Below are 16,546 nucleotides of genomic sequence, written 5' to 3'. Positions count from 1 at the left end.
CTCGTCAGGGTGGGACTGGCACATACTTTTCTTTCTAAAGCAAATTCCAAACAAGGGCTGATAACTCTTGGTTGGCTTTTCTTTTTCCTTCCACCATGGTTTTGTGGGTTGCTGGCTATTTTAGGGACGCCACATTCAGCGTGGAGCTCTTCACTCTGCAGCTTGTCTGAGAGCCTGGATGGCTTTTCAGTCCCCAGCAGCGGGGTGGGGGTGATGCAGGCCCCCGGTCATCAATGTGTGATCAGCACAGGCCAGGCTCAGGGAAGGCCCGAGGACCAGGAATGGGTGAGCTCCGCTGTCAGCCATGCCCAAGTGGGTCACTTTCACATGCCTAGCATGGCTGGGGGGCGTCCTCTGGCCACGACCCGGGGCAGCCCCCCACCCCGACCCCACTGCCTGCCCCATGGTGAGTGGATGGCCTGAGCGGTGGTTCTTAAGCTCGGGTGTCCCCGAGCATCACACAAGGAGCCTGTCTGCGATGCAGACTGGGCCCCCAGAGCCACCATTGGTGATGCGTGCGAGTGACTGGGATGTATGTGGTTTTAGGACTGCGCTGCCAGGGGCCAGTAGGTAAAGCAGCTTCACAAGCAGGGGCCCAGGGGGAGCAGGGAGAAAGAAAGAACGTGGCCGGGGGCAGGAAAGGTCGCCCAGAAGAGAGAAGCTGAGTCTAGAAGAACACAGCAGGGGGTGGGTCAGGATGGCTCACCCCGATGGAATGCTTTGTGCCAGGCAGAGTTCTAAGCCTTTGACGGGCACGAACTTCAATCCTCCCAGCCGCCCCTGAAACAGGTAGTTACCCGGATCTCGCAGAGGAGCCGACTGAAGCGCAGAGGGGTTGGATAGCCCAGCAAAGGTTCTGTGGCTGCAAAGCTGGGAGCTGGTCTCACCCTCTTGCTCCATCCGCCGTGGAGCCAGGGCACCCCAGGCGGCGGGACCGGCTCACACGGAAGTTGTGCAAACTGCAGGCTGGAGCTTCTGAGCGGGCCAAGCCCGATGCAGTCGTGGCATCAGATGGTTCAGATGGCTTCGGTCCTCGTGTGTGGGGGACAGCTTGGGTTTTGCCGGAGGAGCGTGTGGCTGTGATGTTGGTTAGGGCAGAAGGCTGTGGGCAAGAGGACAGTTGTCATAACATAGTCGGGCGAGGGTGAGGCCATGGCCCGGCGGCTGGGTTTCTGGGCACACTTCCTCTCGGTCGGAACAAGGAAGGACCGGTGGTGTGGGGCGAAGACACGGCCGTCGTGCTCACTGGGCAGCCAGGTCTGTGCCCGGACCTCCATCCCGGTTGCTCTTCCCAGCGGGGAGGAATTCTCCAAGACATGAGTCTTTGGCAACTTCCAGGGGGTCCTGGCCCAGCCCCCGCCCTTGGGGTCTGAGGGGAAGGGGGAAACTGCTTTGAGAGAGTGATACACTTCTGTCAGGAACCTGCTAAGTGCTTTGTATACTTCCCTTCGGTCCTTATACCACCCCGCATAGTGGGCTGCTTATTCCTGTTCACAGATGTGGAAGGCAAGGCACAGAGAAGCTAGGTAACTTATACCCGGTCACACAGCAACTAACCAGAGCATGCCACCGGGTCTGTTTTCACCACAGTGGGGCCACACAGCACAACTAGTGACAGGCCCCCGAGGGGTGCATGCCATGTCAGGCTGGGGTAGGTTCCAGCTGAGCTGGGGCCCTGGCTGGGATGGCCTGGCTTCAGGGCACAAGTTAGCCATGGGTGGGTGGCATTCTGCACCACGAGGTTCCGAGGAGTCAAAAGCCCAGGGTCTGTGGAGGGGAGCCTCTGCCACCCCAGAGGCCTGCCCAGACTGGGGGGGGTGGGCAGAAGGGCTCATCCTTCTGTAAACCAGGCTCTGATTCTGGAAGCCCTTTTCATCCTCCCATAAGAAAAGAAAGGGGTCACCATCCTCTCGCCTTTCTTCTTGGCCACTTTCTGACCATCCCCTCACCTTACCCCCCGTTTCTGCCCACCTGCACTTCCCAGCAGAGCCTGTCAGCTGGTTGATCGAACCTGAAAACCATCCGGGACATACCATCTGTCTTTGCCCATCATAGGGTGTGTTTGTAGGGCTCGGGGACCTGTGTTCCTGACTCGCGCCCGCCTGACGCTGTTGCCTCTTCCAGAACCCACCTCCGCGGAAGTGGGCAGAAAGTGCTAGAGCAGGGGAAGGCTGCACAGAGATCCCCGTTCACACAGCAGCTCCCCCCACGGCATGCTGGGTCTCACACGCTGCACCCTCTTGCCTCCCGCCAGGGACAGAGGGCCAGTGACCGTCGGCTTTTCAGGAGCTGACCCTTTGGTTCCTAGAAGAGAGCTGAAATTCTCTTACTGCCTCTGGAAGGGGAGAGATGGTGGGAACTTAGTTCCTATTGGGCCCATTTTAGGAGTCGAGCCGCTATGACCGCCCCCCACCCCATACTCTCCTCTCTACCCGGACCCAGCCTGGCCTCCCAGGAAGTCTGGAGCTTACTTGCCTGCATGCCCATTGCACGTTCCCATCCCATGTCAGGCCTGTGACTTTCCCCCGCTTGTCAGGAGCTCAGTCTCCACAAGATGGGTCCACACCCCACAGGGGACGACAAGGGCCAGGTAGATGACCCTTCTCCCAGGTCTTACCACATTCCCTGGTTCTTGGGACTGCGCTCAGCCACTTGGGATTCCTGTGCATTCTGGTCCACCGCTCTCCGGGGGCAGAAAGCCCTGGGTTTAGAGTTGGCTCGGGGTGAGCAAAGGCTGCTCATTCCTGGGCATGCTGTGGGGCAGTGAGGCTGGCCACCCACCAGGCCACACCTGGGGGAGAGTCGTGCCACCGTGGGGACCCAGCAGCTACCCTACCCACCACAGAGCCTTCAGGGGCCAGAGGGTGGTGGGCCAGGGTCAGGTGAGGGTCAGCCATCTCCACCTTGGCTCCCCTGGGCCAGCCAGTGGACTGCTTACTTACCTGGAGAGTGTTCAAGGACAGCAAGAAAAATGAGGGACTTTCAGGGGCAGCTGTGTTTTCTGACTCAGTCATAATGCCCCTAAAAATCCTTATTGTTCTTGCAGTGTGCATCGGGCCGCCAAGCCACCCCTCCTCGCCCACCTGGCCGCTCTGGGACAGGAAGGGCTTCCTGGGGGCCGATTGGGATGTCCTCCTCCATCCTCTTGAAACGAGAGGGTATTATTAAAACAATTCTGTTCGGATGGTGCGTTGATTTGCATATATTTTTACAATTTTTTTTTTTTTTTTTTTTTGTGGAGGATTAGGGAAGGCTGAGCATTGAGATAGTCCTGCGCAGATTAGAACTCAGGAGAATACAGAGTCTCCCCAATTTGTGTGCGGTGAAGGTTCCGGGAGCCCGGCTGCATGTGTGGGGCCCAAGGATGGGTGCCTTTTGGGCCAGTTATGTCAAGAGCAGCAGTGTTGGGCTTGCCCGGATACTCACCTCTCCTGAGAAGTTGGAACTGTTTAGGGGCAGGAAGTTGTACTATGTTTTAAAACAGAGGGAGCCCAGCTCACTCCCTGAGCGCCATTTTGAAAATACACTCCCCGGTGGATTCAAAGGGCTTCTCCCCACCAATCCCCGCTGTGCCCCGGGAGCTTGCTTTTTCTTGGCTGGATGTTCTCTATCCCAGTTTCACCTTCTGGGGCTCCTTACTTCCCAGCAGATGCCCCCACCCTCACCTTTTCCAGCCCACCCCACAGATATGTTGGCTGAGCCAAGGCCTTGTCTTGAGTGGAGTTAGGGTTGCTTGCTGGGGGGTTGTCAAGAAGAAATACCAAATTTATGACATGTCCCCCTCAGCGCAGGAACGCCAGTTCACAAGAATGTCCCTAGATCCCAAAGCAACAGAGTCTTCCCCCTACCCCCTGCCCCCCAGCTGAGGCTGAGCAGGTGGCCTGCCCATGCATGGATAGACAGGGAGATGAACAGGCAGCAAGCAGGACTCTGAGCTCCTGAGGTCCGCCCCAGGGCTCGTCGACCTCACAGGTCAGCAAGGGAAATTAATCCTCTAGGTATTTCTTGGGTTTCCAGGTGCAAACTCACAAGCTCCCGTCACCAGAGAAGATGGCTGTTTGCAGGACCCTGACCACATGATCATCCTTCCGGCCAGCCTGGCCCCTTGCTCCCTAGGCTCTGGTCATCCTAGCTGGGCCTCCACACCAGCTTTCCCAGAGACCATTTTTAAAGGGCTGGGTTTGCTCAGGAGCCTCAGCATTCTTCTGCCCAGGAGAAGGGACAGCGTCAAGGTAAAGGTTCACGTGAGGTTGGGGGTGGGGGGCAGGGTACACAGTGATGTTTCTCACTGCTTGGTAAGAGGTGGATGGGGCTTTTGCGAAATGAGATTCTCACCACCTACGATGGTCCTAGGGTGCTTGGTCATTCCTCATAGCTAAGTGTTTGCTAACTTTAAATCAGTTGTCCCTCCCTGAGGCCCCTTTGCCCTGCCCTTCCATCCCCCACAAACCTCCTTATTCCTGAGTGTGTTCCTCCTTCTTTACACAAAACACTTGCCAAAAAAAAAATAATAATAATAAATTTTTTTAAAAAGGTCCTACATGAAAAATAAAGCTGAGTACTGTTTTCTCCCCCAACTATAAAAGAACCGCCTTCCACTGTAGAGCATTTCAAAATACAGAAGGATGAAAAGGCTTATAAAAATGCCCATGCCTAGAGATAATGTCTGCTAATGAAATAGATCCTTCCAGCACTTTTCCCCTATGTGCATAACACCCCTGCCCAGTTAGCAGGATTGGGGCTTTTAAAAGGCGTGAGGCTTATAACCCATTTGAGCCATGGCCCTGTGCCCTTGGGAGCCAGAGTCTCTCTTTTCTTTCTGCCAAGTGGGAAGGGCCAATCGCCTGCAGCCGGGAAGCTCAGAACTCTCAGGCGGGCGGTGGGTATTGGAGCCACACTAGGTCTCTCTTCTGAACCAAGATTGATGAAGTTGGTGAGGAGGCTGGAACTGCAGGCTTTGTCCTGTTGGATCTCCAAGTGAGCTGCGGCACTGCTTCTAGACTCTGGTGACACTAAGAATCTGGGGAGCCTTCTACAAATGTCAGTGCCCGTCCCTCCTCCCCAGAAAGGCAGGTTGGACCTGCGGTTGCCAGGGATGGGGGACAGAGTGCACCTAGGGACTGGTGTCTCTGTCTGCTGTTCCTCGGGAGAACTCCCCGGCTACATGGCCACACGTTAGAGCTGGAAGATTCTTGCGGCTCTGCCTTCAGAGTCTGCTCGAGGAGAGGTGACCATTGGCAACTGGCCGAATTTCACGTCCGATACTTCCTCTGCCGCTCAGAGTCCTCTTTGGATCTCCATTGTATAGGATGGGCTGAGGCACAAGTGATCAGGAGACCCCCTGGAAGATGCAGCTAGGATGTGGCAGAGCTGGGGTTCAGCGCTGTAGCTTCTGGCTCCTGAGGCCAGTGGTTTCGGTAATAATTACTTATAATGAGCATATGGTCCTAACAAGCATATCATGATGCTTACTAATACTGAAGCCTTTGGTCATCTAGTAACCGGAGGTGAGTGGGTGGGTGCTACTGTCTCATGGAGGAGGTATCTGCACCCCAGGGAGGCTGGGTTCCTGTCCCTGGGTCTTCCTGATGTGAGTGTGCACCTGGCCGGCATGCGCCCACAGCTGCCCCCATTCAGCCTGCCATGTGGCCTGGGATCCAAGTTCTGGGCAGGGCAAGATTTAACCCCATTTTCAGAACACACCAGAGGCGTGGCCTAGGTGGCGCAGCTGGGGGGTTGGCAGAGGCCCCTGGTTCCCTGCTCCTTGCCTGGACAGAGGTGTCCAGGAAGGAGCCCAGCCTGCATGGGGCTTGCTCATCTGGGCCCCGCTCTGAGCTGGCAGGCCTCAGGGTCAGGACCCCTGCTGGGGGTGCCTAGGTCTCCAGAAGGCTGTCCCTGCCCCTCCCTCTTTCCTACAGAGCTAGCCTCCAGGAGCCTGGCTGGAGGGCCACCTGGGCAGGCTGCCAATGCAGGGAACTCATGGGCGGGCGCATTGTGAGCTCCAGGAAGCGGTCGGCTGTTCCTGGGCCAGTCTGCAGAGCTGGAGGGCCAGCCAGCCTCAAACATGATGGGTGGAGCCTGGAGCTGAGAACACTACTTTCCCAGAGCCCAGCAGCTCTGGGCCAGGCCCACGGGCTTTCTTGGGCAATGAGGGCCTGAGCCTCGGCCACGCCCTCCCTTGTTGGCCTTGGCTCTAGTCTGGCTCTCCCCCTGCCCCCCACCAGCTATTTTGCAGCAGACTGCCCACTCTTGGCAATGACATCCATTTAACCTGCTTCCCTGAAAACAGGATGGTTGGGCAGGCAGACTCAGCCAGCATCTTGGTGGGAAACAGGGCGGTGGACCTCAGCTCAGGCTTTTCTTGCCCATGCTCCTTGGGGGACTGGGTTGGGAGATGGCCCTAAGCTGCCTTGGCTTACCTGGGTCAGAAATAACCTCAGCTCAACTCCCAGCCTAGAGCGATGAGGCTGAGGCCAGAGCTTTGAGCTCCTGGAGCTGGGGAGTGGGGAGGGACAGGTCTTTGCCCAGGAGTCTGATCAGGGGCAGCCATTTAGCTGGGGGCCCTGGGTAAAGCCCCCCACTACAGTCTGTTGCCTCATTTGGTTGGTGGGCATAATAGTGCCCTGTAGAAATGTGTCTGAATATGAGGCTTCTGAATACACATATGAAGTCGTTGCTCCCTTTCTCGCCCCTTCCAGGAGGACACTTCAACAGAGAACCCTGGGAGGTGTCTGGCATGGAGAAGATGCTCCCTTAATGTAGTTGCACTGCTCAGGAAGTAAGGTTTGGGTCTCAGTGTATTGGATGGTGCCTTCCGTCCTTACCTCTACTAAGATGACCTTTCCTTCCGCTTCCTCTCTGGCCCCCCTGCCCTGGCCAGACCCTGGAGGGATGGTGGCTCTGGCTTGAGATGCTGCATTCCTCTCAGGTCGGGCCCGCCGAGACCCAGAGCCCACGGAGGCCTCCTTCCCCTCCTTGACGTTCGTCTTGCAAGTCCGGACGCCAACTCCAAGGCGGTTCCGTCTGGGCCTGGGCCAGAGTAGCTGTGGCAGAGTGCTCCTCCCTCCCGCGCCAGCCTCCTTGGGTGCAGACAGCCAAGCACAGGCAGGAAGGGCCTTCTGTTTGCCTTGGCTGGTGGAGAAGAGATTAGTGCTCGCTTTCTGTTTTGACTCTTGTATCTAACTAACAGGCAGGTCTGTGACGTCACAGAAAAGCACACTTGAGCCTTGAATGAGTTTGGGGCCCGTTCCTAATGCCTGGCCCCTGTAGAGGTGGCTGGAGGTAGGAATGGGCGATACCACCACCCCCTGAGGATGTGGAGAAATGTGATGGCCAACGGTCAGCTCTCCCTACCCAGCGTCCATGGCCCTTTCTCCTGATAATGCCTCTTCCCCTTCAGAGGATCACCTCTCACCCACCCCGACTTTAGAGGCAGGCATGGATCCCAGGATGGACATGGAGACTCCCTCTTGGACGTTTTGCAGCAACTATGGGGAAAGAGGCATTTGTTTTTCATGGGATTTGCCAGGTTGATGGAGCTGCTGGTGGCCATCCTGTTCTCTACTTGAGGTCGAAGCCAACAAAGAGGAAAAAGCACATAGATGGAGAGAATATGCTGTCTGGACATCAGTAAGCCCCTGGATCCAGTCATGCCTGAAGCTAAATACACCTCTGGATTAACCTCATTATATGAGCCAATGCATTTCTTTTTTGCTCAAATCATCCTGAGTTGGGTTTCTGTCATAGAAAGGGTCCTAATAAAGCAGTATTTTTCTTTGGTCTCATTAAAAAAAAAAATCAGTTCTGAGATAAACTTTACATGCAATAAAACCTACCCATTTTACACGATCCCAGAGTCCTGGGATCAAGCCCCACATTGGGCTCCCTGCTCGGCCGGAGGCCTGCTTCTCCCTCTCCCACTCCCCCTGCTTGTGTTCCTGCTCTCGCTGTGTCTCTCTCTGTCAAATTAATAAATAAAATCTTAAAAAAAAAAAAACCTACCCATTTTAAGTGCCCAAGTCGTAACTTTTATCAAATGTGTACCCCCTTGTCACTACCCCCGCCATAGAGAACGAGAACATTTCAAGCCCCAGGACAACCCCTAGGACCTGCCTTGGTTGTAGAGATTGATTTTGCCTTTTCTAGAATTTTATAAATATTATCATTTAGTGTGTACTCTTGTGTGTCTGGCTTGATTCAACATGTCTTTGAGATTCATCCATGCTGTGCGCCTCAGTAGTTTCATGCCTTAACTACTGAGACACCTTCCACTGTAGGGATGTACCAGTTTGCTCAGCCATCTGTCAGATGGTGGACATTTAGGCTACTTCCAGACTGTGACTAGTACGAATAAAGCTGTTTTGAACACTGAACACAAGTCTTTGTGTAGGCATACATTTCCACTTTTGTGCCTAGACATCAGTCTCATTTTACAGTTGAGGGGACCAAGGGTCACAGGGGTAGAATGACTTGTCCCAAGTCACACGGCTGAGGGATCCTCTGGCTTGCACCGGGAACACAAGTAGGGCAATGATGTAGCTCGGGTGCGTGGGTGTTCTTAACGACCTGGGACTGCTTGGGGAGGGGCCTCGTGGAACCCTGGTGCTCAAGGACGTCCTTGCCGGGAGGGATGGTCAGGACGTTCTTTATCTTTTCGTGTCATTTATTTCCGCTTGGATTCCACCCTGTGAGATTATATCTACTAAACAGACTGCATTCGTGAAGCCAGAATTGACTTTCCCAAACACACAAAGACGCATCCAGAACTACCTGGGCTGATAATCACGGAATAAGCTTGTATGAAGATTTGGAGTTGAAATCACTCCAGCCCAAACCAGAGACCTGCTTTTTCTTTTTCTGGCGTGGGACTAACAAATCATGGCCCCATCCCTGTAGTCGGAGGAGTTCAAGTTGTTAAGCCCTGATTTAGTCCCACGTCTCCTCTCACAAGTGCTTCAGCCAGATCTGTCCCTCCTGGTCTTCTCTCTGCTGAGGTCAGCCCTTGGAGATCAAGTGTACATGCGGTGAACTCAACAGGGGTCAACTCCCTAGGGACTCAGAGCCATCCCTGGGTCCAACTGTGCCAAAGCCAAATGTGCCTCTGGGCTTTCCTCTCCTTCATTTGAGCCCGAAAGAATCCTGGCTAATACAGCTTAGCCAGTACCGCACCCTTCATGAAGCTTTCCCCAAGTTCTCCGGGCAAAGTCAACGCACGGCCAGTCCAGTTCACCTCCTGGGGCGGGGTGGTGGTGGTGCAGACACTGCTGAGTACTTCACATGCATTATCTCAAGTCTTCTCAACAACCCTAGGGGAGATGCTGTTATCCCCATTTTACTGCGGGGGAAACCGAGGCATGGAGACGTAGGTGTATCATAAGATGCGGAATGCGGGGGTATCACGTGCATCTCGTGCCTCTACAGATTCTATCTGCTTCCCTGTCCACCAGACTCCTGGCTTCTTGCTCTGCCTCTGCTGGGGCTCTTCCACCCTGAAGCTGACCAGCTGTCTCCCCACAGGCTGACCCTTTCCGGGCCACATCCCAGTGTAAAGGGTCTGGCTCCCACGTGGCCACCAAAGGGGCTAGAGAGCACACCCCTGAAGCATGGAGGGAGTTCGTTCTCAGGGACGCACTCTGAGCAGTAGGAGACGAGGTGGGAGGACAGATCCCTCGCCTCCCTCCCTTGGACCATTTGAGGCACGTTTCCCACGTAAAGCAGTGACCACGTGGTTCCACATCACCTCGTATCGCTTCCCGTCCTCCCCTCCATCCCCTCTCTTTTCCCTCCCTCTTGCTGCCCCGCAGTTCCCCCTCTAAGTCAGCAGCACTCAATCCCCAACCAAAGGCTCCATTTCCTGGGGAGCACAGGCAGCGTGGCTCCGGGGTCTGCACTACACTGTTGCAGAGAACGTGGGACCAGAGAAAGATGCATTACAGCATCGCCCTGGGATGGGGAGTAGGTAGGGGGACAGGGACAGTGCCAAATTCATCAGATCATTCCCCTTTATCTCCCCCCCCCAACCCCGCAAGCCATTCACTGCGTTTCATCTGTCAAATCCTGACCTCCCCCTGTATTCAAGAGCCCCACTAACCTCCATCTGGTAGAGAAGAGTCCGTGCTCCTTGATCCCCCACTTACTAGTAGGTGATGCTGCAAAGGTGCTCAGCCTCTCCGCGCCACTTTCCCCACCTGTAAAATGGGGACAAGAATGGTCTTACCACAGAGGACTGTTGAGAGGCTTAACTGACACTTGGTTTTGTGCCTGGCACATAGTAGGCGTAGACACCATTGTTGATGCTCTCTGTTCAATGTCACCTCTTCCAAGTACAGCCCTGCTCTCTTGAAAATCGCCCTCTTCCATTCTCAGTCCCTACTGAGTATATAGGGCTGTCCCCCACGCCAGCCCCATGCCTGTCACCAGACCCAGGCCAATCAGCACATCCCAATATTGACCTCAAGTACTGGTTCAGGCCTGGGCAGGAGACCCAAGTGGGAGTGGTCCTTGTCACAGTGTCCTGGAGTTTCTGGAACAATAAAGAAAGAGGTGCTTGCTCTTTGCTGAGATCATTAGCTTGGAGCTTTCAGAGGCCATTTTTACTATTTTGGCCATTTGAGAATGATGTCAGAAGACAGCAGAGCCCAGAGGTGGAGCAGGACACAGAATGCTAATGATGTCTTTGGAGCTCCTGCAGCCGGTCATGGCAGAAGCCAGTTAACCCCTGGTATTTTTAGGAATTAACACACAAACCGAATTTCTGTGTTTTATTGGCTTCAGCCAGTTCAGGTTGAGTTTCTATGACTTAAAACTGAGGTGGTCTTGACTAATCCAGTAGGTTCTCTATATAACTGCTGTTGTTATTGCAATTAATATTATTATTACAAATGCATCACCAGGAAGATGCAGCCATGGGGATGCCTAGGCCAGGTTCCTCCGGGGCCTATTGCTGCTCTCCACACATTATACCCTGGATATCAGCTGCCTGGGCGTGGGGGGATTCATGTTTGCTGCTGATATATCCCAGGTAACTGGTGTCCGCCACAGGGTAGGTGGGCTAATAGACGCCTGTTGCATGAACAAGTGAGGTAGGCCCATCGCCCACTGCCTCCTCCACTGTGCCCTGCCTTCCAGCCCCCTTGCCAGGTACACATTTTGCCCTCTCTGCTTGTCCCTGGCCACTGTCCGAACGCACTGTGGTGTCTGCCAGGAGGCCATCTTGGCAAACCGAACTGTTGTTCTCAGTGTCCTTCTGAGGGCCTCATTCATCCCTTTATCTGTTCAGATAGTGTTTTTTTTAAAAAATCTTTATCAAAAGTGTCCATTATAGACTCCTATCTTACACCGCTCACACAAATTAACTCAAAATGCTTTAAGGACTTCACTGTAAGGCCAGAACCCATAAAACACCCAGAAGAAAACATAGGAAAAAAGCTCCTTGACATGGGACTCAGCAATGATTTTTGGGATCTAACACCTAGAGCACAAGCAACAAAATAAAAAATAAACAAGCAGGATTACATCAAAGCAAAAAGCTTCTGCACAGCAAAAGAAATCATCTGCAAAGTAGAAAGACAACCTACAGAATGGGAAAAAATATTTGCAAATCATTTCTGATAAGGGGTTAATATCCAAAATATATAAAGAACGCATGCACCTCAAGAGCGAAAAAACAAGAAGTTTAATTTAAAAACAGGCAAAGGACCCAAAGAGACATTTTTCCAGAGAAGATGTACAGATGGTCAACAGGTACATGGAAAAGGTGCCGAACATCACTCCTCATCAGGGACACGCAAATCAAAGCCACAGTGAGGTACCGCCTCACACCTGTCAGAGTGGCCGGCATCAGGAAGACGAGAGATAACAGATGCTGATGAGGATGTGGGAAAAGGGGGATTGTAACCTGGGGCAGCCACTGTGGAGAACAGGATGGAGGCTCTTCAAAAGATTAAAAAGAGAAATACCATAGGATCCAGTAATTCCACTACTGGGCATTTACCCAAAGAAGACAAAAACACTAGCTCGAAAAGATACATGCACCCCTGTGTCTATTGCATTATTTACGGTAGCCAAGATATGGAAGCCACCTAAGTTTCTGTCAACAGATGAAGGGATGAAGAACATGTGGTATATATACACAATGGAATATTACTCAGCCATAAAAAGAATGAAATCTTGCCATTCGTAACAACATGGATGGACCTAGAGGATATTATGCAAAGTGAAGTCTGAAAGACAAATACTATATGATTTCACTTATAGGTCAAATCTAAAAACAAAACAAATGAACAAACAAACCAAAAAACAGACTCTTAAATACAGAAAACAAGGTGGTGGTTGCCAAAGGGAGGTGTGTGTGTGGGGGGGGGGGTGGGCAAAATAGGTGAATGGGATTAAGAGGTACAAACTTCTAGTTATAAAATAAATCATGGAGATGAAAAGTACAGCTAGGAAATATAGTCAATAATATTGTAATAATGTTGTATGGTGACAGATGGTGACTACACTTATCATGGTGAACTTTGAATAATGTATAGAATTGTCAAATCACTATGTTGTACACCTGAAACTAATATAATATGGTATATCAACTATACTTCAATAATAATAATAACAAATTTTTAAAAATTTTAAATAGAACGACCCTATGATCCAGCAATTCCATTTTCGGGAATATATCAGAAGGAAATGAAAACACTATGTCGAAGACATATCTGCACCCCCACGTTCATAGCAGCATCCTTTAAAATAGCCAAGACATGGACATAACCTAGGTGTCCATTGACTGGTGAATGGATAAAGAAAATGTTATACACACGCACACACACAATGGATTATCATTCAGCCATAAAAAGGAAATCCTGCCATCTGTGAAAACGTGGATGAACCTTGAGGGCATTATGTTACGTGAAATAAGTCAGAGAAAGACAAGTACTGAATGATTTCACTTATATGTAGAATCTAAAAACCAAAACTTATAGAAAAAGAGATCAGATGTGTGGTTACCAGAGACAGGGGAGGGGATGGGGGATTGGATGAAGGTGTTCAAAAGGTACAAACTCCCAGTGATAAGACAAATAAGTTTTAGGGATGTAATGTACAAGATGACAACAATAGTTAACACCACTGTATGGTGTATCTGAAAGTTAAAAGCATAGGTCTTAAGAGTTCTTGTCACCACAGGGAAAATAACATGTTTTTCTCTTTTTCTTTTCGTATCTATAGAGAGGATGCATGTAAACTAAACTTATTGTGGTAAGCATTTCACAACGTATGCGGGTTAAGTCCGTCTGTTGTACACCTTCAACGTTCACAGTGCTGCATGCTAATTATCTCTTGATGAGACTGGGGTGTGGGGGGGGGAAGTGTCCATTAGGCTGGATACCGGAGAGAGATGGAAAAATGATTAATGCTTTGCCGGCCTTCAGGGAGCTTCTGTGTTAGTGGAGGTATATGTTGACAATTTGGGTACAGTTATGTAATGTTTGGCATTTGGATAATTATCTGGTTTTCTTCTACAGACCAGATCATGAAACAACTCTAAAGAGCATCTTTTGATTTTAAGCTAAGCTGGAGCTAATCAGGTTATCTAAGACAAGTTGGCAATGCAGGTAGGGGGCCCTGAGATTTGGGGAGGGTAGAGAAGGGCCTCCTACGGGCCAAGCTCTGTACTCGGCCTCTCCAACCAATCTAATAGCTAAACTGGAATCATTGTCCCATTCTACTGATGGAGAAACAGGCTCAGATGGGTGAAAAAAAAAAGTCCCTGAGCAGAAATGGGATCTGGACCCAAGTCACTGTGCTGTAGCTGGGAGTCTCTGGGGCGGGGGGAGGGAGGGCTTCGGAACTGATAAGAGTTCTGGATGCCCAGCTGACAGCACAGGTTGCCCGCCAGCTCCCATAGAACCCGGTGTGCTTGGGTAACAGCTACTGGTTTCCCTGTCTCCCTCCCTCACCCAGACTCCCCGTAGGAGTTGTATGTTGCACTCATCCCCATGTCTCCCACACCCTGGACCCTCTATCAGCGTCTGGCCCATGGTAGTCTCAGCATCCTGGGTGTCTGTCGGTTTGGTCCCCAGCATCCCTTCTCCCTTTCTTCTGATAACAGCCCTGCCCTTCCCCTGGAGAACTCCTCCTCTACCGCTCTACGGCCCCCTGGGATATTTCAACCTTCCTGGCAGAGAGTCACATGACCCTGGGAAGGCCAATCAGAGTTCATCACGCCCTGGATTGGCCCAAGGGGTGGGCATGTGAGCCAATCACAGTCCTTCCCTGGAATATTCTGCATTTTCCCCTTGGATCATGAGCTGTATCCGACTCCAGAGCGACCAGTGGCCGGGGCATGGAGCCTGGGGGAATGAGGCGCTGACGGAGTCAGTGGCAATCAGCCCCTCTGCCTTTCCATGTCTGGTGATCAATTCCCATGCCCTCTGTAACTTTTAGTTATTATCAAAATAACATAAGAACATGGTAACAAATCGAACAGTACAAAATAGCTCGTAAAGGAAAACAACAGGCCCTGCCCTGTTCTTCCCGCTTCACTCCAGAGGCAAACTATTTGACACATTTCCTTTTGTATTTTTTCTGACGTTTACCTTCATAACTCTAGATAATATGCTTCTACACCCATTTCTTGGTTTACAACTTTAGACCGAATCCATTGATTTCTCCGAAAGGTCTGTGAGAACTGAGTTCACTTACACTCCTACATCCTTCTTCTCAACTGAGATTTATAGCACATCTACTAGGCACCTACTGATTGCCTATATCTAAATGTCTATTTCTTTTGTTCAACTTTAGGCGGTTTATCTTGTCTTGCCAGCCCAGAATAAGAATAAATATGGATGTCCCTACCACTCCTCTGCCCGTTCACATGCCACCTTGGCCAGCAATAAGATTTTTTACGTTGTCTGTGGCGTTCATATTTCCTTCTGCCCCATAATCAAGTTTTTATTGCTTTGTCCACGTGTTGACTCAAAGGATTAAAAGCCACGAAACTGCATTTATACGACTATAATTGTTAAATACTGTTTACTGTAAATACCCGCTCTTAACTGAAGCTCATTGGATTGGGGTTTCTGTTGGTTGTGGCCAATATGTCCCAACTTATTCAAATTTTGGTGGGATTGGATGAGATCTATCCATGTGCCGTGGAGACAGAGCTCTTCCAGGGCTGGATTAGTGGGTCTGGGACCTGCACAGTACCCAGGGCCTGTGCCCAGAAGGGCTCTGTGCTTGGTTTGATGTTTTGCTGTCACTGTCTTGAAATTCATAATCACTTTTGAACAAAAGTCCTCACAATTATACGGCCGATCCTGAGCTCATCACCTTGCTGACAGAAGCCTGGACCTCCCGAGAAACTCTCCTTGGACAGGGAGGAAAGGCGGGGTCCTTAGGCAAGTCCTGAAGCAGCCACAGGAAACTAAAGTAAAATGCCATGGACCTGAGCATTGGCTGGTGAATGTAGCCCACCTTGTGAGATCAGGATGGGCTTTTCCAAGCCTCTTCTTACAGAGGGCCAAAAGGTTGGCAAACTTGGGCTGCAAGAAGGAGGTGGGATTATCCACACAATACAGAGAGCACCAAGGCTGAATGGTTGGCCCCACGGTCCCATGCTTATAGATGGCAGGTCCTAGATTCAAATCCTGGCGTGATTCCTCTCTGCTCTACCATCTGCCTCCAGAGTAGTGCGGCATGTGATGCAGCACCGGGGTTTGAGTTCCAGGCCTGCTCCCAATTTGCTGGGTATCCTTTAGTGAGGGGCTTGCCCTCTCTGGACCATTTACCCCAGGGTCCACTGAGAAAGTGGATAAACTTTAAAAGTCTCTTTCAAATAGAATCACTACATGCCAGATAATAGAAAAAAGTACGTTTCTTCTATAGACAGATTCCAGCTAATAAATGTAGAAGGAATGAAATATAATACCATTTTGTACTCCCTAACAAATTCATTGCTTGAATGGCTGCTAACATTACATTAAAAAGAGAATAAGATACCGTGTGCCTCTTGATAGAAGAACTCAACACCATCTAATGAGGTAGTCTTGCCCCCCCCCCCAAAAAAAATCAAACTTGAATCTGATCAAGCCTCTGCTTCTAACTACCAAGTTCCAGGATAGAGGATAGAGGAACATATTCTCTTACACCACAGGGCAGCAATAAGCAAAATGCCACAAGACAAACAGCTAGTTTCTTTCCATGAATGCAAAAAACAAAACCAAACTCTAGGCCCAAAGAAACTCAAAATTGATTTACCCACCGATTACAAGGTGTAGACCTTATTTGGATCAAAATTTAAACGATAAAAAAAAGCAATTATGAAAAAAGCAATTATGTAACAATTGGAAATTTGAACAGAGACTGGGTCTTTGCTAATATTAAGACTTTTGTTTTTGGTGTAATAATGGTGGTGTGATTACGGTTTAGTTTGTAAGGAAGAGTCCTTTTTGAGATACATGCTGACATATTTATGGATGAAATGATGTTACATTTGGCATCCTGCTTCAAAATAATACCGGAGGAGGGGTGTGGATTGCCGGGGGGGGGGGGGGGG

General features: G+C 50.9%; 1 long non-coding RNA gene across 1 annotated transcript in view; it reads right to left on the bottom strand.

Annotated features, from left to right (window-relative positions):
* Positions 1 to 802: 802 nt before the first annotated feature.
* LOC116647531 overlaps positions 803 to 16,546 on the bottom strand; it is an 86,520-nt gene continuing 70,776 nt past the window's right edge. Inside the window, exons 2-3 of the long non-coding RNA XR_004302349.1 lie at positions 10,091 to 10,187; positions 803 to 1,102 (exon numbers count right to left, since the gene is read on the bottom strand). This is a non-coding gene — a long non-coding RNA (uncharacterized LOC116647531). The remainder of the gene's footprint in view (positions 1,103 to 10,090; positions 10,188 to 16,546) is intronic.

Source organism: Phoca vitulina, unplaced genomic scaffold, assembly GCF_004348235.1.
Source record: "Phoca vitulina isolate PV1807 unplaced genomic scaffold, GSC_HSeal_1.0 scaffold40, whole genome shotgun sequence".
NCBI lineage: Eukaryota > Metazoa > Chordata > Mammalia > Carnivora > Phocidae > Phoca > Phoca vitulina.
The sequence above is the reverse complement of the archived record's forward strand: the minus strand, read 5'-3'. Positions and strand labels throughout refer to the sequence as shown.